This window comes from Zingiber officinale, chromosome 1A (assembly GCF_018446385.1).
Source record: "Zingiber officinale cultivar Zhangliang chromosome 1A, Zo_v1.1, whole genome shotgun sequence".
Taxonomy (NCBI): domain Eukaryota; kingdom Viridiplantae; phylum Streptophyta; class Magnoliopsida; order Zingiberales; family Zingiberaceae; genus Zingiber; species Zingiber officinale.
In genome coordinates, this window is record NC_055987.1 from 51,114,408 (window position 1) to 51,138,490 (window position 24,083).

Consider the following 24,083-nt stretch of genomic DNA (forward strand, 5'->3'; position numbering starts at 1 on the left):
AATATGCTATGATATGTTATAGCATAGGAAATGCTATACATAATGAGAAGAAATGAAATTAAGTTATGTAATATGCCATTATATGTTATAGCATAGGAAATGCTATACATAATGAGAAGAAATGAAATTATGTTACGTAATATGCCATGATATGTTATAGCATAGGAAATGCTATACATAATGAAAAGAAATGAAATTATGTTACGTAATATGCCATGATATGTTATAGCATAGGAAATGCTATACATAATGAGAAGAAATGAAATTATGTTACGTAATGATATGTTATACCATAGGAAATGCTATACATAATGAAAAGAAATGAAAAAGGAAATGCATGAAAGATTGTTAGGGACATGATATGATAGTTATGCATGATAAGTTATTTTTTTTGTATGGTTTGTACCAAGGGTGGGCTCCGTAAACGCCCCGGGGTCGATGGAGTAAGACTCGGGCCTCGTCAGTAATGGGCCTCTGAATGCCCTAGGTCGATGGAGTAAGACTCAGGCCTAGTATGTATGCATGGTAGGGTTCAAGACTTGCTACCTTGGACCTACCTATGAAGCGCGCGCATTATGTATGTGGTACAAACCGGGATCCCCTCTAATGATGATATTAATTTCAAGTACTTATAAGTATAAGTTTTCAAATTCATGATGCATTGCCTACATATGTGCTTGAATTATCTGATGATTAGATATAATGTCATGTGATATTATGATATGAATATGAATATGATACCCTTGTATGTCGTATGCTTATGATACCTCGCATGTTATTGATATGCAATGATATGAATTCGGTTTTAGTGAGTAGGAAAGGAACTTACTAAGCCATGAGTGCTCATAGCTTACTTTCCTTGTACCGCAGATATGGGGGACGGATATTCGGAACGACGGAGCAGCAGGAGGAGCAGATAGTGATGTGTGTGGTGGTGGCTCGGCAAGAACGATTCGGACAAATTAATATTTTTAGTTATATGATCAATATATGCACATTCGAACTAATCAGAATATGTGATATCATGCTTATTTAAATAAAAGGAATGATTTAAAATTTTCCGCTGTTATAGTATAACTAAAGCATGTACGTAAGTAGTATAAGATCGTAGCGCCGCCCTTGGGTAAGAAGGGTGGGCGTTTTACAGGTGGTATCAGAGCGAAGTTTTGCCAGCTCACTACACACACATCAAGCTCCTTCCTGTCGCTCCAAGTAAGTACAGTTGCTTAATTTATTTATATGCAAAAATTAGTATGATACTCTAGGATACATGAATAATAGCCTAGGAAGGATACCTTAAGCTATACCCTAGAGAAGGGTGCATGATGACAAGTATGTGTTAAAAATAGTATGATACTCTAGGATGCATGAATGGTAGCCTAGGAAGGATACCTTAAGTTATACCCTAGAAAATGGTGCAAGATGATAAGTAGGTGATATTCTAGGATGCATGAATGGTAGCCTAGATACAAGAACCTTAGGCTATAACATAAGAGGAATAATGAATCTTTAAAATCTTGTAGAAATGGACTATATCCCATTCGAATACGATCCCGAGGATGTAGAATATTTTGGCGAATACCTCGAGTTCGCGGATGAACCCGATATGCTGGAATACTTCGACAACTATGTGAGCGACTCGGAATCTCCGGAACACGGCGAGTTCGGAGAGGAAGATCTCGAGGAAATCGAGGAAGGGAATTCGGACGATAATGAAGATGAAGATTCAGAAATTATGGAATATTATGAAGGAGAGAACGAGTTTTCTGAGATGGGCGAGGATGAATTTAACCTTGCTGAATACATGGAAATGGGTTTCAACCCCAACGATATAATAGACTTCGAGTGGGGACTGAACAACCTCGAGGGGGAACTAAACGAAGACCCGATGGAACCGGACGAACATGTTGAAGAAGACGAGGGAATGGATGAAGAGACAATAATCGACCCGGAAGAGGCATCGGAGATTCAACCTCCGATAATGCCTGATCCACCCCAGAATGATCTGGGCAAGTCGATACAGGTTGGGTTGATGATGACTACTGCTATCATGTCCTTTATGGCAGGAGTAGTCACAACCTACCTGCCCTTTTAAGAGAAGAAGTTATGAAAAAAAAATGTAATAAAAGCTTTTGATGAATAAAAAGAGTAGAAATGGTATCAATTTAGGCATGAGTCAAGTAAGAATGATAATACCATCGGCTAGATCTTGACGCGTATGAATGGTAAGGTAATCTAAAGATGATATGACAACCTAAGAAAGAATACCTCAACGATAACCCAAACATGGCATGAAACCTAGACATGATATGTTAAGATATTCATGCATAAATGATAACTTAGACTAAACTTATTATCATTTAGGAAAATAAGTATGACTAGAAGACGAAATGCCAGAACAGAGGAGACCGTACCTCCACCTGATTGGGCACATGTAGTTACTGAGCTACAACGACAGCTTACGGAACAGCAACAGATGATTGCTGCCATGATGAATCAACAAGGGAATCCTGCTACCCCAAATCAGAATAATATGCCAACTATACCAGTAGTTGAACCGGAGCCAGTAGCAGCACCGGTACCACTAGTGAATCTGGCACCGGTAGTTCGTCAAGAAGCGTATTTGATCCAGTGGCAAAGACTGAGGCCAGAGAAATTCTCTGGTACTTGTGAAGCATGGGACGCACAAGCTTGGTTTAAGACAATGGAGAGCATGATAGAACTATTGGACTGGCCTGAGCATGAAAAGGTCAAATGCGTATCATTCTGTCTCACGGGAGACTCCCGAATGTGGTGGGACAGAGTGAAAGTGAAAAGACCAGTAAACCAAATGAGTTGGGCAGATTTTGAGACGGAATTCTTCGAAGAATTCTTCCACACTCGGGTGACAAGTAGGCACTATGATGAATTCACCGAATTTCGGCAAGGTGACCTAACGGTAGAAGAAGCGATGAAAAGATTCAACCGCCTGGCACGACTATGCCCGGAATTAGTTAGGACGGAGGGAGAAAGGGTCAGGCTTATGCTAAAGATGCTCAGACCCGAGATAGCACTTAATGTGGCCGGCGGAGTTAACAGGCCGCGGACCACAGAGGAGTTAATTAGTAGTGCCCTGAATACTGAACACTACCTGAAGGCACTAGGCAAGGACAAGAAGCAAGCTCAGATGGAAGAACTGGAAAATATCAAGGCCAACTGGAAAGGGAACCACGGTGGAAAGGGAAAGCGACGGAACGACACTAAGAATGGTCCGTCCAACAAGCAGCTCAAGTTTTCTCAGTGCAATACATGTGGGAAGAAACATCCAGGAACATGTCGTACGAGCACTAATAAGTGTTACAACTGTGGGATAGAGGGTCATAAAGCAAAAGACTGTCGTAAGGGCAAAATTAAATGCTACGACTGTGGACTGGAAGGACATCTATCTAGAGACTGCCCTACCAAAACTAAAGCACCACAGTATGTTCTGAATCAAGGTGGTCCCGCAAGGTTACACCAACTGCAGACTTCTATTGAGGGACCTTCAATGAGTCAAGGGAGATTGGAAGCTCCACCAACGTCTAAGGAATCTGAGCAGAAATTGTCATTCTAAGTTCGGGGACGAACTTTCAATAAGTAGGGGAGATTGTAACACCCCTAGAAAGCCTAGATAAGAAAGTAAGGATAATGAGAGTTTGAAGGTAGTGAAAAGAAGGTGTAAATATTCTAAGTTGAATATTAAGATGGGAAGGATTTAGATGATTAAAACTTTATGAAAGAAAATAAAGTTGAGAATATAAATCATCTATATTTATAATACATGGAATTAATGTAAACAAAAGGAAGGAATATGAGATAATATATATGTGTATGAAATATTTATGCATAATGCATAATATGGTGATATATGAATTATTATGTACAAAAGAATATCAATAATATGTTAGAAGAGAAATAGGATTGAACCTTGGACCTCTTGTAAGGAACATGTATAGGATATCAAAGGATAGGAGAATTATTGATAAGGAGAGAAAGGACTAAGTAGTTAAGAATAAGAAAGGATTCTTTTTACTTAAAAGGAAAAGGAAGTAAAAAGAAGTAAAAATATACATAACCAAGTTTTGATCCTTGGTTCTCTTGTGGATGCATGCATATGTTAACCAAGTGTGATAGGAGAGGATATTGTAAGAGGAGAGATAGGAATTTTAATTAAAGGAAAGAAAAAGAGAAATTAAAGGAAAGAAAAGAGAGAACTCAAGAAGCATTTCTCTAGAATATTCTTATCATTAAAGAGGAGAAATAAATAAGGAGGATGAATCAAGTCAAGTTTTCCTCCCTCATTTTAGTATAAATAGGCATGGAGGGTGGCTTCATCCTCAACTCACTCTCCTCCTCTTCCCTAGAGGTGCCGAGACACTCCCTCTTTTCTTTCTTTCTTTTTGTTGCCGAGCAACACAAGAGGAAGAAGCCTCCTCTTCTTCCTCCTCCTCTCCACCAAAAGACCTAGCCACTTCTTCCTCCATTGGTGCCGAGCAAAGCAAGCATGGAAGAAAGGTCCACAAGCAAGTTCTCAACTCTAGGAAACTTAAGCAAAGAAGGTAAGCTTCCCCTCACCTGTGGTACAAGGCTTTTATGTGATTTTCGGATTTATAAGGATTAGAAAACCTAGGAAAGAATTTAAGAAAATTCGGCTAAAGAAAAGGTTTTAAAATCTAAGATGATTTAAACAAGACCTCATTTCATGATAAGATTTTCTATGCTATGTAGAAGGATTCTTTTCCATGATTTTATACTGATATGATGTATGATCAGAGGAGTATCTAACCCTAGGATTTAACCAAAAATATTTTAAAGAGGCTAGGAAGATTATTGTCTAACTAAACTAGTGCAAGGTTCCTTCTATGAAATGCTAAGGACCTTTCTATAGTTTTCTTGCTTGGAAATTAATTGGAACCAAAAGAAAACTCACTTGTATGCTTCGGACCAGAAAGGTTAAGGGTTAGAAAGACCTTCAAAAAAAAAATTTAAATAAACATGCTCCTATGATAGGATATAAAGTTTCTTAAAGGGTGTTCACATTGCTAGAAACTCATGAACTCTTTTTAGGGTTTTTCGGCCATGATAAAAGGGATAGCTTAGATTAGCCTAAACAAAAATATTAATATGCTCAAGACCTCTGTGATATTATGATATGAAAGTTGATTAATGCTCTCATGTTTAATTGGAATGTAGAAAATTAGTTACATGATATAAGACATGTAAGATCACAAGAGTCCTAGCTTGTTTATGATCCAATTTTGTGTATGATGTTCTTAGTAACTTTTGCCATGATATTTACTTAGGCTTTCCATGCTTTAGGCCACTTAAGAAACCTAGCTTAAGGACTGGTAGGTTTCGGCCATGAAGGAAAATAAAAGAAAAAGGGAAAGAAACCTAGGAAATGCTATACATAATGAGAAGAAATGAAATTATGTTATGTAATATGGCATGATATGTTATAGCATAGGAAATGCTATACATAATGAGAAGAAATGAAATTATGTTATGTAATATGCTATGATATGTTATAGCATAGGAAATGCTATACATAATGAGAAGAAATGAAATTATGTTATGTAATATGCCATGATATGTTATAGCATAGGAAATGCTATACATAATGAAAAGAAATGAAATTATGTTACGTAATATGCCATGATATGTTATAGCATAGGAAATGCTATACATAATGAGAAGAAATGAAATTATGTTACGTAATGATATGTTATAGCATAGGAAATGCTATACATAATGAAAAGAAATGAAAAAGGAAATGCATGAAAGATTGTTAGGGACATGATATGATAGTTATGCATGATAAGTTATTTTTTTGTATGGTTTGTACCAAGGGTGGGCTCCGTAAACGCCCCGGGGTCGATGGAGTAAGACTCGGGCCTCGTCAGTAATGGGCCTCTGAATGCCCTAGGTCGATGGAGTAAGACTCGGGCCTAGTATGTATGCATGGTAGGGTTCAAGACTTGCTACCTTGGACCTACCTATGAAGCGCACGCATTATGTATGTTGTACAAACCGGGATCCCCTCTAATGATGATATTAATTTCAAGTACTTATAAGTATAAGTTTTCAAATTCATGATGCATTGCCTACATATGTGCTTGAATTATCTGATGATTAGATATAATGTCATGTGATATTATGATATGAATATGAATATGATACCCTTGTATGTCGTATGCTTATGATACCTCGCATGATATTGACATGCAATGATATGAATTCGGTTTTAGTGAGTAGGAAAGGAACTTACTGAGCCATGAGTTCTCATAGCTTACTTTCCTTGTACCGCAGATATGGGGGACGGATATTCGGAACGACGGAGCAGCAGGAGGAGCAGATAGTGATGTGTGTGGTGGTGGCTCGGCAAGAACGATTCGGACAAATTAATATTTTTAGTTATATGATCAATATATGCACATTCGAACTAATCAGAATATGTGATATCATGCTTATTTAAATAAAAGAAATGATTTAAAATTTTCCGCTGTTATAGTATAACTAAAGCATGTACGTAAGTAGTATAAGATCGTAGCGCCGCCCTTGGGTAAGAAGGGTGGACGTTTTTACAGTGAAGATGGTCAGACAGGATTGCCGGCTTGGGAAGCCAGCATTTTCCAAGTCTGGAATCATAGGACAAAATGGGGATGTTCGGTGGAAGGATTGGAGAGCTCTAGGTGAGTTACCACGGGGACCTCCACGACAGGTTGCTCCTGTTGCTGCTCCTCCTGCTGCTGACGATGGAGAGGCCGATCCTGATCTGCGCTGGCAGATCGCCGAGTTGGAGAGTCGCTTTGATCGACACGATGAGCTGCTGGCTGCTGAGCTCCATGGACTGCGCGTTCGGATCGACCAGCGCTACGATGATCTACGCAGTCAGCAGCTGGTGATGCAGCAGCTGCTTCTGGGCTGGATGGCCAACTACCCACCTCCACAGCATTACTCGGGCCATCCATCTTCGAGCTCCAGCATGCCGCCTCAGGGTTATGAGCCTCTCGCGGATGGTGATGAGTTTCCTCATGTTGAGGATATTGATTGATATATTCTGTGTGTCACTTTTCCTGTCTGTATTTTGGATGCTACTTGTTGGATATCTTTGTCTGACCTGGATACTTATGCTACTCGTATATTTTTACTATTCATTTATCTATTTCTTGCTTTTCCTTATGCTTCAGTTCATATTCATATGCTGTTTCTATGCCATGACTTGATTGTATTTTATCTCTCACTGTCATATAATACACTTCGAGGGAACTCTAGGTGCATTAAGAAACGACAGTATGGGTTAACGGGGAGTCTTTTGAGTCTTATCACCCCATTCGCACCTTTTCGGTGTTTGACAAAGGGGGAGAGATATCTAAGTTTAGAGATGTATGAAGGTTTGATTTTAGGGGAGAAGATAACGGGGAGGATCTTGATTCTCGTTATTGACTTCCTTACATCATGGTATATTCATCTTAGGGGAAGGATCTTGATTCCCCTAAAATTGTGAAAATAAGAACATTTCTCATCTAAACTTAAATCGTGTTGTCAAACAACAAAAAGGGGGAGATTGTTGATACAGTCTGACCTGGCTGTTGTTTTGATGTTGACACAGATTTAAGTTTGTATCAGATGTTAATTAAACTCGTTTTAATTAATGATCAAGGTTGATCGAGTGGAAGGGAAAAGTCCAAGTTGGAACCGCACCAAGTCGAGAGGGCTTGGTAGCTCGTTCTCCTGACTAGGTCCGAGAGGGCTCGCTCGCTCTCCGGACCCGACAAAGTCGGAGAGGCACGAGCTCGTTCTCCGACTAGGTCCGAGAGGGCTCGTGGCTCGGGACCGACAAAGTCGGAGAGGGCACGGTAGCTCGTTCTCGGACTAGGCCGAGAGGACTCGTTCTCTGGACCTGACGAAGTCGGAGAGGGCTCGGTAGCTCGTTCTCTGGACCTGACGAAGTCGGAGAGGGCTCGGTAGCTCGTTCTCCGGACTAGGTCAGAGAGGGCTCGGTAGCTCGTTCTCTGGACCTGACGAAGTCGGAGAGGGCACGGTAGCTCGTTCTCCGGACTAGGTCAGAGAGGGCTCGGGAGCTCATTCTGTGGACCGAATTAGGTCAGAATGATTCCATGGTACATTGGATCGGTTTTCCGACCGATCCAGTGATACATAAGACAGTGGATCGGTCGGCAGACCGATCCAGTGAAGTTGTAAAACTGAGTTTCCATGGATCGGTCTGGTGACCGATCAGGAAACACTTAGTAGCACACTGAGTGTAATCTGATCGGTCTGTAGACCGATCAGGAAACACTCAGTAGCACACTGAGTGTAATCTGATCGGTCTGTAGACCGATCAGAAGATGCTATTGCGAAGAGAGACCGATCGAGCTGCGGCCTGATCGGTCTCCATGACCGATCAGGTAATCTGTGGACCGATCAGGATATGTCCTGATCGGTCCATGGATCGGTCTGGTGACCGATCCACACATAATCTGATTTGTTCGATGTTCTGCGATTCCTCCACTGCATCTGATTTGTCTGATTCATGTGATATAATCCTCTGTGCTGTTAGCTTTTGAGTTTGCAGGATTACAGACACCATTCCAAGCATAATTTCAAATTAAGTGCATAAGAGGAATACGACAAATGGACTTTCTGCTGTGATTCGCGGCGCATGGTGTATTTGAAGTATCAACGGCTACTGGTGAGATCTGGCTGTGATCCGCTTTGCTCCTGGTGATTGGTTCGAGCTCAGAAGACACCAGTGAAGACTGTGATTTCATTGGTGTGAGTTCAGAGGACCGGGTAAGGAGAAAAAGGGATTGGCTGCAGCGATGATTTTGTGCAGATTTACCACGATCTGTGATAGCAGAGAACAGGGGGCTTAAGAAGCAAAAAACAGCGAGAGTAAAGTAGCAGAAGCAAGCAAGAAAGTGAAAAAACGTTCTGTTGATTGTTGTGGTGTTCTTGAGCTCTCGGGTGAAAAACTGCTGTCTTTGAAGATCTCTGTTTCCACTGATCCTCGCGTGGTTGTAAGCTTTAGTTCATTCTTCTGTGCCACCGAGCTCTGTAAGTCTTGTGCTTTAACATATATATTTCTTGAGACTTTGTGGAGAGGTTACTCCACCGAGAAGGAGGATCTTTAGCCGGAATTTATCAGGGGTGCGATCTACCGAAGATCAATGATTCGTCCACCTTACGGACACGCCGAGGAGTAGGGGTAAGTTATCCCCGAACCTCGTATATTCGTGTGTTAGTGTCCTTGTTTCTTTTTGTTTTAGTTTCCTAATTCCGCTGTGCTAACAAGTTTCCTTGTAGAAATTGTGTTTAAGTTTTTTAAAAAGGCTATTCACCCCCCTCTAGCCATCTAAGATCCTAACACTTCATACCAATATTCCAATACATTATTAGTGCAGGAAGCATCCGACGATCGAACCTAAATTTTGATAATGGCAAAGGGATTCAAAGTTAAGATTCCTTGTTATCTAACATGTTGAGTGAGTATTTCAGGAAAGTCCTAACTGTGGTTAGGCAGGTGAAAACCCTAGGGGGTGGTAACCCTAGGTCCTAGGGGGTGGTAACCCTAGATGGAGAAAAGTCCTAACTGCGGTTAGGCAAAGGGAAAACCCTAGGGGATGGTAACCCTAGGTCATAGGGGGTGGTAACCTTATGCGGAAAGTCTTGGCAGGTCGATGGCTTCAGGCAAAAGTCCTAGGGGGTGGTAACCCTAGGTGGAAAGTCCTGGTGTCGCGAACCAGGTGAAAGTGTGGACTAGCCGGGAAGCGGATGTCCAGCAGAAAGTCCGGAAGCATCGAGTGCTAAGCAAAAGTCCAGTCGATCTGGAGGATCGACTGGCAACAGGTAAATCTCCTGAGTGGAGTAGGTGAGGACGCGTTCCCCGTAGAGGGAACAGTAGGCGTCGGGTCGACCTAGGGTTTCCGGTTGGAAACCCGAAGTCAGACTCGGACAGTCCGGAGACTGTCTATACTTTATTTATCATGTGTATTGTGCTAACTTTGTGTTGCAGGATTGTGTTTGGGACTAACATATCTTGCAGGTGCAAAGGAGCAACCTAATTCCTCGGATGAATAGTGTCCGAGGCGCCTCCATGGAGCTTGGAGGCGCCTCGGGTACAAAAGCTGACCTGGCCGCGAAACAGGGTTGAAGGCGCCTCGGCTGGCTCTGGTGGCTCCTTGGAAGGCGCCTTCAAGGCCCTTGAAGGCGCCCTCAAAGGTGATAAGCGCAAACTGGTCAGCGCTCATCTGCACGGTGGACTCGGAGCCTAGGAGGCGCCTTCAGAGGCCTTCAAGGCGCCTTGGATGCCCTTTATAAGGGGACTTCGAGCAGCATTGAAGTATAACAACTGCCAAGCGATCCTTGTGCTGCGTGCTGCTCAATCAACGACCCTGAAGTGCTGTTACGAGTCCACGACGACCAGGAGCTTCGAGATTACGATTCTGTCATCGGTATACTTGTTTTTAATTACTGTACTAATTGTAAATCTTGTACTCTTTTACGTACTTATAAGTGTTGCCCACCGAAAGCGATCAAGGATCGCGGGCCTTCGAGTAGGAGTCCACCTAGGCTCCGAACGAAGTAAAACTTCTTGTGTCCCTCTGTGATTGCATTCGTTATTTCCGCTGCGTATATTTACTTTGATAGTTTTACGATTCCGATACGATCAAAATAGCCACGAGCGCTATTCAACCCCCCTCTAGCGCGTCTCGATCCAACAATTGGTATCAGAGCAGGGTCGTCTTGAATCAGTGCAACCACTATTCGAGATAATTTTTTTTTATGGTTTTGTTCGGAGTCGATTAGAATTTAGCCTCATAGCTATATTCTAATTTCTTTTCACGAATCGATTTTCTGCTCAAAGTTGGACAATACCACTTGAGCCTGTTATTTTTTTCTTCCTCCCGCACTACTAATCCAAGACTTAGTCTTGGAATAGATATTGTTGTTTCTGTCTTCGTAGATCTAAATGGCCCAACAAGAAGGATATAGCACCGTTCGTCCCCCACTATTTTCCGGAGAGGACTTCGGATATTGGAAGGGACGAATGGAAATATATTTGAAGATCCAGTTCGACACCTGGATGATCATCAAAACAGGACTGGAACTACCAACTGGTACCGACGGTAAGCCTACATCCTGTGAAAACTGGGAGCCAGCATTTATCAAAAAGGTGGAAGCCAACGCCAAAGCCACCTGCACCATCCAATGCGGTCTTACCAAAGAAGAGCTCAACAGAGTCGGTCCATTCTCCTCCGCAAAGGAACTATGGGAGAAACTGATCGAACTTCACGAAGGAACCTCTGAAACTAAGGTAAGTAAGCGTGATTTGTTACTTAATAAACTATATAATTTGAAAATGCAGGAAGGCGAGACGACAAGTTCTTTACACGCTCGAATTCAAGATATCTTGAATTCTCTTCATGGAATCGGGCAGAAAGTAGAAAACAGAGATATAATAAGGTATGCCCTTAACTCATTTCCTAGGAGTACATTGTGGGCATCAATGGTGGATGCCTACAAAGTCTCTAAGGATTTGTCTTCCTTAAAATTAGACGAGTTATTTAGTGAATTCGAACTCCATGAACAAACTAATGCACAGCCATCCGAGAAAGGTATTGCTTTGATTGCAGGAACGAGTCGAACACGGGAATCAAGAGGACGACGAAAAGTTGAATCAGAATCAGAAGACGAACCCAATTTAGAAGATTCAGAAGATGAACTGGCCAGCGAGTTTGTGAATCTTGTAAAGAAGCTCTACAAGAAGAAAAAGGGATTCAACAAGAAAGATCTAAAGAAGGCAGTTCAATCCAAGGAGGCTCAACAGAACTCAAAGGCAAAGTACGAAGTCACTTGCTACGGGTGCAACCAGAAGGGGCATATAAAAGCCAACTGGCCCAATCAAAAGGAAGCCAAGAAGCAAAGAAGAAAGAAGGCACTAAAGGCAACCTGGGACGAATCTTCTTCGGAGGACGAAGACGACGAACTCGACCAAATGAGTTTACTCGCATTGATGGCCCGGGACCAGATCAACGAATCCGAGAGCGAGTCAGAAGCCGACTCCGAGCAAAGCCACGGATCCGCATCCGTTTCCGAAGGGCCAGACTCCGCTGTGAGTATTCCTAGGCTTAATAATTTAATCAATTATTTACTTCGCAAATTAGCCAAGTCAAATTTGAAAATTAAGTCACTTTTAAAAGAAGTAACCATTCTTAAAGGAGTAACTAACTCAACATCTTTAACTGAAGATTCAACTCAAGTACAACAACTTGAGAAAGAAAATTCAAATCTGAAAAATCAGTTAAAAGATTTAAAAATTACTTTAGAAAAGTTCTCTCTGGGCTCCAAGAATTTGGATCTAATTCTTGGGACACAAAGAGCCATCTACAATAGAACTGGGCTAGGATATAAAAGTAAAAAGAAATATAAATCTTATTTATCCTTAATAAACAAACAAAGTAGTAAATCAGTCCAAGCATGGGTCCCCAAGTCCAAATTAATCAATCAAATTGGACTTGGCCAATACTGGGTTCCGAAGGATCAAATATACTACCTCGACAGACCATATCGAGGCCATGATCCAGGGAAAGCTAAAATGAAAACGATCTTAATTAAAAATTCCAAAAGAAATTAAATTAAAAATTCAAAATTCAAAATTCAAAACTCAAAATTAAATTAAAATAATAAATTCAAAACTCAAATTTAAATTAAATTAAAAATTAAAAATTAAAAATTCAAAATTCAAAACTCAAAATTAAATTAAAATACAAAATTAAATTCTAATAAATTAAAAACTCAAAATTAAATTAAATTAAATTAAAAATTCAAAATTCAAAACTCAAAATTAAATTAAAATCCAAAATTAAATTCTAATAAATTCAAAACTCGAAATTAAATTAAATAAAATAAAAATTCAAAATTAAATTGAAAACTAGATGGAGGATCCAAACTAGCTGGCACCTCCAACTGAACTACCCAATAGGGTAACTGAACCTAATCTATCCAAAATGGGTAAACAAGAATAGATTACCCGGCAGGGTAATTAAGGTTAGATTAAAACGGGATAATTTTAACTTGAACCACAGTACTGGTGAAGTTTTTGGATGATAGTACGTTAGGGAAGCTTGGGCATCGCATGTCTAGGAAGATATGGCTTCGACCTGGTGCATTTGGCCAAGTGGAATTGACCGAAGCTACCCTTAAATGGATCCTAACTAGTTAGACCAAGGTTTTGTACTAAGTTCAGTGGGTAGGACTATTTGGGAAACCTCGAAGGCATGGTTACTTTAATGAGCTCCTTGTGACTCACCATAGCCCAGAAGTTTATCCAAAGAATGCTTACTTGTTGAACCCAAAGCTAAACCTGAATCTAACACAAAGTTAAACCAGACCCTTGAATTCAACAATAAATCATCTCACATCAATTATAGGATTCCCTGATTGACAATTTAGATCGGGTGAGATGACTAAGAAATAAAATTATTTAAAAATCTTTTCATAATTAATTTCAAAATTATTTAAAAATCTTTTCATAATTAATTTTCAAAATTATTTAAAAATCTTTTCATAATTTCATTTCAAAATTAATTAAAAATCTTTTCAAAATTTCATTTCAAAATTAATTAAAAATCTTTTCAAAATTTCATTTCAAAATTAATTAAAAATCTTTTCAAAATTAATTTCAAAATTGTTTAAAAATCTTTTCAAAATTAATTTCAAAATTATTTTAAAAAAAACTTAAATTTCAAAATCATTTAAAAAAAAACCTAAATTTCAAAATTACTTTAAAAAACTTAAATCTCAAAATTATTCTTAAACTCAATAAACATAAGTGTTTGCTAAATTGTCTTGAAATAGAAAATTTAAGGAGACAATAAACATAGTGTCTGCTTCAATCACGCTATCTTTAATCCATTAAAAAGAAACCAATTCAACTACTTCATGTGTAGGAATTGGATCAATGGATGTTGGATAGTGGATGCTCCAGACATATGACTAGAGATAAGTTGAAGTTTACCAAACTCAAATACAAGAGTCTAGGATCAGTTGCATTCGGCAACAACGGTAAACTTAAAGTAATCGGAAAAGGTAATATTGAACTTAGTTCCGATTTCATTATTCGAAATATTTTATTGGTTGAAAATTTTAACTTTAATTTACTAAGTATAAGTCAATTGTGTGACAGCGGATACCTAGTTAATTTCGATAAATCTGGATGTCTAGTTAAAAATACTGAAAATCCAGAAATTAAACTTAAGGGACTTAGGAAAAATAACATCTACACAATTAATTTATCAATATCCTCAATAAAATGTCTCTTGACACAGCAAGAGGAAACCCAACTGTGGCACAGAAGGTTGGGTCACACACACACAAGACTTATTTCAAAAATAAGTCAAAATGGTCTAGTTAGAGGTTTGCCCAAATTAAAATTTATTGAAAATTCAATCTGTGATGCATGTCAAAAAGGAAAACAAACCAAGTCAATCCACAAGTCAACTAACCTAGAAAGATCCAACACCATACTTGAGCTCATTCACCTTGATCTATTTGATTCACATGGAGCCAAATCACTAAACAAGAACCAATATTGCTTAGTAATAATTGATGACTACTCTAGGTACACTTGGGTAAAATTTCTAAAAACAAAAGATGAAACCTATGAAATATTTAGTAATTTTTGCAACTTAACGGAAAATGAAAAAGATACTAAAATTAAAAGAATAAGAAGTGATCACGGAGGAGAATTTGAAAATCATAAGTTCACCCAATTTTGTAAAATAAATGGATACCAACATGAATTTTCATGTCCTAGAACCCCCCAACAAAATGGACTAGTGGAACAAAAAATAGAACATTACAAGAAGCAGCTAGAACTATGTTAAATGAATATCACTTAAATCATCAATTTTGGGCTGAAGCGATAAATACTGCAAATTACATTCAAAACAGAATTTTAATTAATAAATTTCACAATAAAACAGCATATGAACTCTACTATAATAAAATTCCCAATCTAAACTATCTAAAAGTATTTGGGTGTAAAGTTCACATTTTAAATACTAAAGATTACTTAGGAAAATTTACACCCAAATCTAACCAAGGAATATTCTTAGGATACTCCTCTACCAGTAGAGCCTTTAGAGTATTTAATCAAAATACCTTGAAAGTTGAAGAAACAACTAATGTAATATTTGATGAAGAAAACAATTTACCTAATATAAATGAAAATATTGACACTAATCCAAGAGCAGTAGACAATGATGAAATCCAACCTAATCATAATGAGTCAGAAGAACCGGTTTCTGACTCACAAATAAGACCAACTAGAATAAGCACCTCTCACCCACCTGACCAAATTTTGGGTGACCCAAACCTAGGAGTCAGAACTCGATCGTCCTATAGAAACCTTAGTCAGATTGCTTTAATTTCTAAAATTGAACCTAAAACTATAGAAGAAGCCCTGCCTGATCCAGACTGGATCATTGCGATGCAGGAAGAATTAGCCCAATTTGAGAGAAACCAAGTCTGGGACCTTGTACCTAAACCCATAGATAAATCAATAATAGACACTAAATGGGTTTTTAGGAACAAGTTGGATGATCACGGTGATATAGTAAGAAACAAAGCAAGGTTAGTAGCCAAAGGGTTTAGTCAAGTCGAAGGCTTAGACTATGATGAAACTTATGCTCCAGTAGCTAGACTCGAGTCCATTAGAATGTTATTAGCCTATGCAGCCAATAAAGGATTCAAATTGTACTAAATGGACGTTAAGTCAGCCTTTTTAAATGGCTTTATCAAGGAAGAGGTCTACGTAAGCCAACCTCCAGGGTTTTAAGACATAGACTACCCTAATCACGTATTTAAATTAAAAAAGGCACTATATGGACTAAAACAAGCCCCTAGAGCATGGTATGAAAGATTATCTAATTACTTAATATCCAAAGAATTTAACCAAGGACAAATCGATCCTACTTTATTCATGAAAATTATAGGAAAAGACATCTTTATAGCCCAAATCTATGTTGACGACATAATCTTTGGTTCAACCAATTCAAAATTCTTAAAAGAATTCGTCAAATTAATGGAAAGTGAATTTGAAATGAGTATGGTTGGAGAACTTAATTTCTTCTTAGGCTTACAAATTAAACAAACTAAAGATGAGATCTACATTTATCAAACTAAATATGCTAAAGAGTTAATTAAAAAATTCTGTATGGAAAATTCAAAAATTATAAATACTCCAATGGCAACCAACATAAACATTGACTCTGACCCTGAAGGAAAACCAGTTGACTCAAAATACTATAGAAGTGCCATAGGTAGCTTACTTTATCTAACTGCAAGTCGACCCGACATATTGTTTGCAGTAGGTATCTGCGCAAGATACCAATCATGTGCAAAAGAGTCACAGCTATCTTATGTTAAAAGAATACTTAGGTATATTAAAGGAACTTTAAATGTAGGACTTTGGTATCCAAGAACTTGCATCTTTGACCTTTACGGTTATTCTGACTCAGACTATGCTGGGTGCAAGCTAGACAGAAAAAGTACAAGTGGTAGCTGCCAGATTCTAGGTCAGTGCCTAGTAAGTTGGTCGAGCAGAAAGCAACATTGTATTGCTCTATCCACCATAGAAGCTGAATACATAGCTCTAGGAGAATGTGCATCTCAACTACTATGGATGATGCATACGTTAAAAGACTATCAACTAGAGTATAAAAATACACAAATCTTCATTGATAATATCAGCTCAATTAATCTCACCAAGAATCCTATTCACCACTCTAGGACTAAACACATAGAGGTAAAACACCACTTTGTAAGGGACCATGTAGCTAAAGGTGAAATTGCACTCAACCACGTTGAGTCCAAATCAAACCTAGCTGACATCTTTACAAAACCCTTACCTGAACTTGAGTTCAGTGCACTTAGAAGGCAAATAGGAATGTGTTGGGTAGAGTAGTGTTCTTATTTTTTTTAAAATAACTCTCATTGTTCTTTTCAAATTCTAAGAAAATTTCAAAATTTCCAAATCCCTAGACTTACTTATCATTTTCTTTCAAATTCTAGGAAAAATATTTTTCAAAATTCCCAAGTTCCTAGATTTTTTTCAAAATTTTGGAATTAGCCTAGGTTTTCCCCCTAGATATCATGTTCCCCTAGAATTAAGCCAGAGCATCTCACAAACACCTATGTTTACCTTGATTGTGTTTGAAAGATATAGAACGGTGTAAGATGCATAGGGTATAGCCTGGACTCAAGAATGTTTATATCTGTGCATTAATATGAGTTTGGGCGTTAAATATGCAATAAACATTAATCAAGTTAAGCTCTCCAGCTCTAGTCAAGTCTATCTGGACCAAAATAACTTAACTTGACTAACCTAGTGAAAGCTATTGTCCTGTAGACTATCAGCAAGTAACTAAAGGTTAGACAGTTGGTAAAGGATACTCAATTTTTCTTCTTAAAGAATGTTTTTGCTCTTTATAGCCCTGATACCTAATAAATCAATCTATTGAACATGTCTTGTGCTTGGACTTAAGGACCAACTGAACTTAAATAACCTTGTCTTAAAACTTTATTGAAACTAAGTTCCAATTGACATTAACTTTCAAACCCTGTTGAACTTAGCTAACCTGTTAACCTTAGTAAAATCATGTACAACTCAAACAAACATCTATTATTACCCATTTTTTGATATATGGCAAAGGGGGAGAGTAGAAGGAAATTCAAAGAATTAAAGAAAATTGAAAGAAATTCAAATTTTAAAAAGTGAGCTTTTATTAAGGGGGAGTCTTTATATTAAGGGGGAGCTCTGCACTTAATTTAGTTCTGCACTTAACTAACATTATGCTTGTATTTTCATGCTTATCTTTTAATGGCATTATTTTCTTAACTTTGAATTTTTGTTGCCATAATCAAAAAGGGGGAGATTGTTGGTGCAGGAAGCATCCGACGATCGAACCTAAGTTTTGATAATGACAAAGGGATTCAAAGTTAAGATTCCTTGTTATCTAACATGTTGAGTGAGTATTTCAAGAAAGTCCTAACTGCGGTTAGGCAGGTGAAAACCCTAGGGGGTGGTAACCCTAGGTCCTAGGGGGTGGTAACCCTAGGTGGAGAAAAGTCCTAACTACGGTTAGGCAAAGGGAAAACCCTAGGGGATGGTAACCCTAGGTCATAGGGGGTGGTAACCCTATGCGGAAAGTCTTGGTAGGTCGATGGCTTCAGGCAAAAGTCCTAGGGGGTGGTAACCCTAGGTGGAAAGTCCTGGTGTCACGAACCAGGTGAAAGTCTGGACTAGCCGGGAAGCGGATGTCCAGCAGAAAGTCCGGAAGCGTCGAGTGCTAAGCAAAAGTCCAGTCGATCTGGAGGATCGACTGGCAACAGGTAAATCTCCTGAGTGGAGTAGGTGAGGACGCGTTCCCCGTAGAGGGAACAGTAGGCGTCGGGTCGACCTAGGGTTTCCGGTCGGAAACCCGAAGTCAGACTCGGACAGCCCGGAGACTATCTATACTTTATTTATCATGTGTATTGTGCTAACTTTGTGTTGCAGGATTGTGTTTGGGACTAACATATCTTGCAGGTGGAAAGGAGCAACCTAATTCCTCAGATGAACAGTGTCCGAGGCGCCTCCATGGAGCTTGGAGGCGCCTCGGGTACAAAAGCTGACCTGGCCGCGAAACAGGGTTGAAGGCGCCTCGGCTGGCTCTGGAGGCGCCTTGGAAGGCGCCTTCAAGGCCCTTGAAGGCGCCCTCAAAGGTGATAAGCGCAAACTGGTCAGCGCTCATCTGCACGGTGGACTCAGAGCCTAGGAGGCGCCTTCAGAGGCCTTCAAGGCGCCTTGGATGCCCTTTATAAGGGGACTTCGAGCAGCATTGAAGTATAACAACTGCCAAGCGATCCTTGTGCTATGTGCTGCTCAATCAACAACCCTGAAGTGCTGTTACGAGTCCACGACGACCAGGAGCTTCGAGATTACGATTCTGTCGTCGGTATACTTGTTTTTAATTACTGTACTAATTGTAAATCTTGTACTCTTTTACGTACTTATAAGTGTTGCCCACCAAAAGCGATCAAGGATCGCGGGCCTTCGAGTAGGAGTTGACCTAGGCTCCGAACGAAGTAAAACTTCTTGTGTCCCTCTGTGATTGCATTCGTTATTTCCGCTGCGTATATTTACTTTGATAGTTTTACGATTCTGATACGATCAAAATAGCCACGAGCGCTATTCACCCCCCCTCTAGCGCGTCTCGATCCAACATACATATCATGAGAAACACCATAAGTACTTTTAGTCTAAGTGTTAAGCTTCTCAAGGTTTTTAACCTAATGTGGCCGAATCTTGTTAAGCATGAAAATTAGGTTTCTAGTGGCATAATAGCATGAAGACCATAAGAATTTTCCTAGCATTCATTTCAAGGAATAACATGGACCACTTAGTTTAGAATTTTGAGCATCCTAGGTCAAAGAACCAAGTGTGGCCGAAAGTTGTAGAATAAGCAAATTCAAGTTTCAAGCAACATAGGAACATTAGTTTACTTCATATCTTTTCTTCAAGAAGATCATAAGTATCTTAGGCTTGATTTAAACTTTCCTAGGGTTCAAGTCTTAACATGGCCGAAACATCTTATACATAAAAATTATAGTTCAATTTAACCTAAGATCATGGCATGTCATATTAGCTTCCTATCTTGTCTTATGAAAATCATAGCATGCTAAACTTTTAGGTTTTAAGCCCTTTTAGGCCCTCAACTCTATCATAGCCGAAAGTTCATGAAGATGGAATCAAGTTTAAATTAACATACAAGTGGGAAAAAACATTAACAACACCATCTACCATAAGGTACATATCGTAAGGATAAGAGAACATGCTTTGTTTAAGGTCTAGAGTTCTTTTCTAGTTCTTTTGTTCTTTCTTGGCCAAAAGTCTAAGCCCATAAACTTATGTTCTAACAAAACATTTCAGCATGAAAATATTAGTCTAACCCCCTTATCATAAATTACATATCATAGGAAACATCATGAACTTACCTAGTTGGTTTTCAAGTTCTTAAAACCTTTCTTATTTTTGTTTTGGGCCGAAACCCTCATGAAACAAACATAGATTTTTTTCTAGCAATATATTTACATGACAATTGTAGAGCTATTGTACCACAGGTGAGGGGAACTTACATCCTTTCGCTTGTGGTTTTTCTTTCTTAAGAGAAGAATATCCAAGGAGCTAAGCAAGGAAGGAGCTTCTTCTTCTTGTGTCTCCTTTGGTTTCCTTTGCTTGGAAGGGCTAGAACTTGAAGACTTCTTCTTGAAAATTAGTTTTCTTGGAGAAGAACTTGACCTAGTGTTCGGATCAAGGAGAGGGAAGACCTCTTAGTCTCGGTAAAGAAGAGAAAAGGAGGAAGGAGGAGGAAGAAGGAGAAAATGAGGGATTTACTTTCTCATTTTTCTATTTATTCACCATGAGGGGAATTTATGCCTTCGTTTACTCCCTTCCTTAACTCTCCCATGTCACTTCCCTTGGTTCTCACGAGAATGAGAAGAGGGAGAAGTGAGGAAGGCAACTTGTCTTCTTCTTGTTCCTTCTCTTAACCAAGAGGAAAAAGAGGTAAGCAAATTTGGTTTTCTCTTGCTTCTTGCTTTATTTTCTTTTTCTCTCCTTTAACTAACATTTTCATCTCTTCCTATCCATATGTTACTCTCTATCCTAGTGGTGATCATGCCATAAATCTTTCTCCATTGTTTGTGAGAGGTTCAAGTTTCAATCCTTGACCTTCTCCTCTTATCTTATTATTATATATCATTATTTTATTTTCTTTCTTTTTCTCTTATTTCTGAGTTCTAGTGGAAATAATTACTCATGTACTTATAGAAATTCATGGATGTTACATCTCCATCCTTGAGTGTTAGAGAACACTTCTTGTTCGTGTGGATATCACTAGAGAGTTGTCTACGTTGACAACTTCGAGATCCGGTGTACCGTTGGACGAGCGGGATTTGCGAGGGCACGCTTCAAAGGTATAACTCTTATCTACTGTAGATCTAGAGTATGAAACTCGTATTCGTATGTTTTCGAAATTTTTCTTCGCACGGATCCGTTGGATAAGGGGTTTCGGGGTTTCCGCGACGCGAAAAAGCGGTTTTCGCGTCCCGAAAAACCCAACAGTGGTATCAGAGCCACGTGCGAAGTTTGTACGAGTTTAGTTTTTGCTTATATGAAAAAAATTCAGTTCTGTGATATTCTGTAATTTTATGGTTTTTAGAGTTTTTATGGGTATTTTTCTCGTAGAAGGGAAGCACAAGTGTTTCGGCACTTGTAGGCTTCGACTACCGAGAAGAATTTTCCAAAACGGCAAAGTTTTGCCCCAAAATTTTTTGGGACGGCGGGATTAGGCGCTGTTAGATCAAAAAGGAACCCTCACGATGGTTAGATCGCGGGTAGGGGCGCTGTCCTTGGCCCCGCAAGAGGATTCGTTCCGCGATTGCGCCCGAAAACGCTAAACGGGACCGCCGGGAAAAATTTACTCGTAAAATTGTAAAAATTATAAAAAAAATTACAGAAAATTATGAAAATATATAATTTTGAATTATATATTAATTTTGTGATAGTCATGGCCCAAAAAGACCCAATGTGATTGGATTTGTGTTGTAATTCATAATACGACCTGCATGCCATCATGTGATGTGTGTGCTGTATTTTGATTCGTGACCTGCGCGTCGTGCCTTCTATTTTATTCTTGTTGTAAATTAGATTTAGACTCGAATGTAACTCGAGTTTCTAAAATTGTAATATACAAAATTGGAGCGGTGGAAGATCCACTCGAGACGGAGTTACGAGGAAGGCGCGAGCAACACAAGGTGGTCAAAAGAAAGGAGCTTGAGAAGCTATTAACCTTAGGTTGACCATCCGATCTTCTCATTGGCTTGAGAAGATCGTAGTAGGGCCATGACATAATCACAAAATTTAATTAATTGCTTGTGTATATATGATGCATGTTTAAGTAATTAATTAGTGCCTAGCGATTAGATTAGATCTAAATCGTGCACATGATGCACTCTTCGATTAGAATTGATCTATCGAGTATATGATACGCATCATCATTTAGATTAGATCTAAAACGTGTTAACTCGTAATGCCTACCATGCCGTGATACCTACCACTACCTCGATCGCATGTTGTTGTTGAATCTGCCAAAGCAGAGCAACACATACTATCTTGGTAGGGTACGGAGGGACAATCTTGGTCCCGCCTATCAACGTATGGGTGAGTACAACTCAATTAGATTGAGTATTCCTATTTTACTCGGTTGGAACGAGTACAACTATAGGCATTCTTCCAACGGTTGGAAAGGTAGGTCAAAATCACGTTTATATTAACTCTTGGGCGTATTAGCCAAAGCTAACTCGAGTTTTAATATAAATGCGGATTTTATCCTATAAACAAGAGTTGCATAGAGATGTAATTGGTAATCGTTACCTACCGATCATACTAAGTCTTGGGCGTATTAGCCAAAGCTAACTCAAGGGTTAGTATGATGTGGATCTTGTCCCACATGAATTATAGAATTCAGTGGGAGCATCATTTAGTTAAAGGCCTAATTAAATGATTAAGAATATGATATTTATTTCTGCATTTATTTCTGTTGTAGAATTTCCATGACGTCGAACACGAACATCTTCTCTCTGCGTTCTGTCCTTAAGAATGACAAGCTCAACGGAGCAAATTTCCTGGACTGGTACAGGAATCTGAGAATAGTTCTCACTCAGGAACGTAAACTGTACGTTCTGGAGCATCCCATCCGGAGGCTCCTCCTGCCACTACCACACGAGCAGACCGTGATGCTTACAAAAAGCAACAAGATGATGCATTAGATGTGTCCTGTCTTATGCTCGCGACCATGAACTCTGAGCTTCAGAAGCAACATGAGTTGATGGGTGCTTACGATATGGTTGAACATCTTTGTCACCTATATCAAGGACAAGCAAGGCACTGGAAGAGGAACTCCAAAGAATACCTGGAAGATCTTAAGAAGAAAAGAAATAAGATTTCTACTTCAGGTATACTTGTTATAGAAGTCAACCTCTCTATTTCTTCATCGTGGGTATTAGATACCGGATGTGCTTCGCACATTTGTACTAATGTACAAGCGCTGAGGAATAGCAGGGCATTGACGATGTAACGCCCGAAAATTCTCAAAACTATTTTAGAAATATTCTATGATTTTTCTGGAATTTTAGGATATTTTTACAGAATTTTTAGAGTAGCGGAAGTAGCAAAAACAAATAGAAAACGAAAATGGCTTAAGCGGGAATCGAACCCGGGACCTCTCGGGTCCGCTAAACCTTTAGTTAGCCTTAGAACCGGTGAACCCAGCAGGGCCGTGCTGGAAGAGAAGGGAAACATTTATATTTATATTGGAGTTGGGCCTAGTTACCCACTTAATATAAATTAAAAACTTAAGTTGGTTTGGGTTATTTTGGAGTTTGGTTCGGCAACCTCTTCCCCTCCAAACCCTCACGCCGAACACCTCTCCCTCTTCTCCCTCTCTCGGCGCCAACCACAAGGAGAACTAGGGTTCCATCCCTAGGGTCCCAAGGTCACTTTCCGGCCACGATTTCAGCACAAGGACGTTCCCCTCCGCGAGTAGAGCACGTGGACGCGGGCGAATCGTCGAGAAGTCGTCTCCACCGGAATTCATAGTGATTATATTTGTAAGAAATCTAGCACACAAGGTAAGAAACCCCTCACCTGCAGTATAAGTAGCTCCGTTTGGTTTTATATGCACTAGTTTAGCTATATGCTGTTTTTATCGACGCATAGGGTGAATTTGACCCTCCTCGCAGATTTAGGGATTTAGTGAGTACTTCTAGATGGGCCGGACACGTATTCCCTCTTCAGTGGGGGCTCCTAGACGTTGTCGGGTGCCTAGAAGTGGTCTCCCTGATAGAGGGGAGAGTTGGGGCACATTAGGTGTTCGATAAAATAGCTAGTTAAGTTAAAATGCAAATTAGGCATTTTAAATAGCTCAGTTAAATGCATTAGGAGCATTTAAATCAGT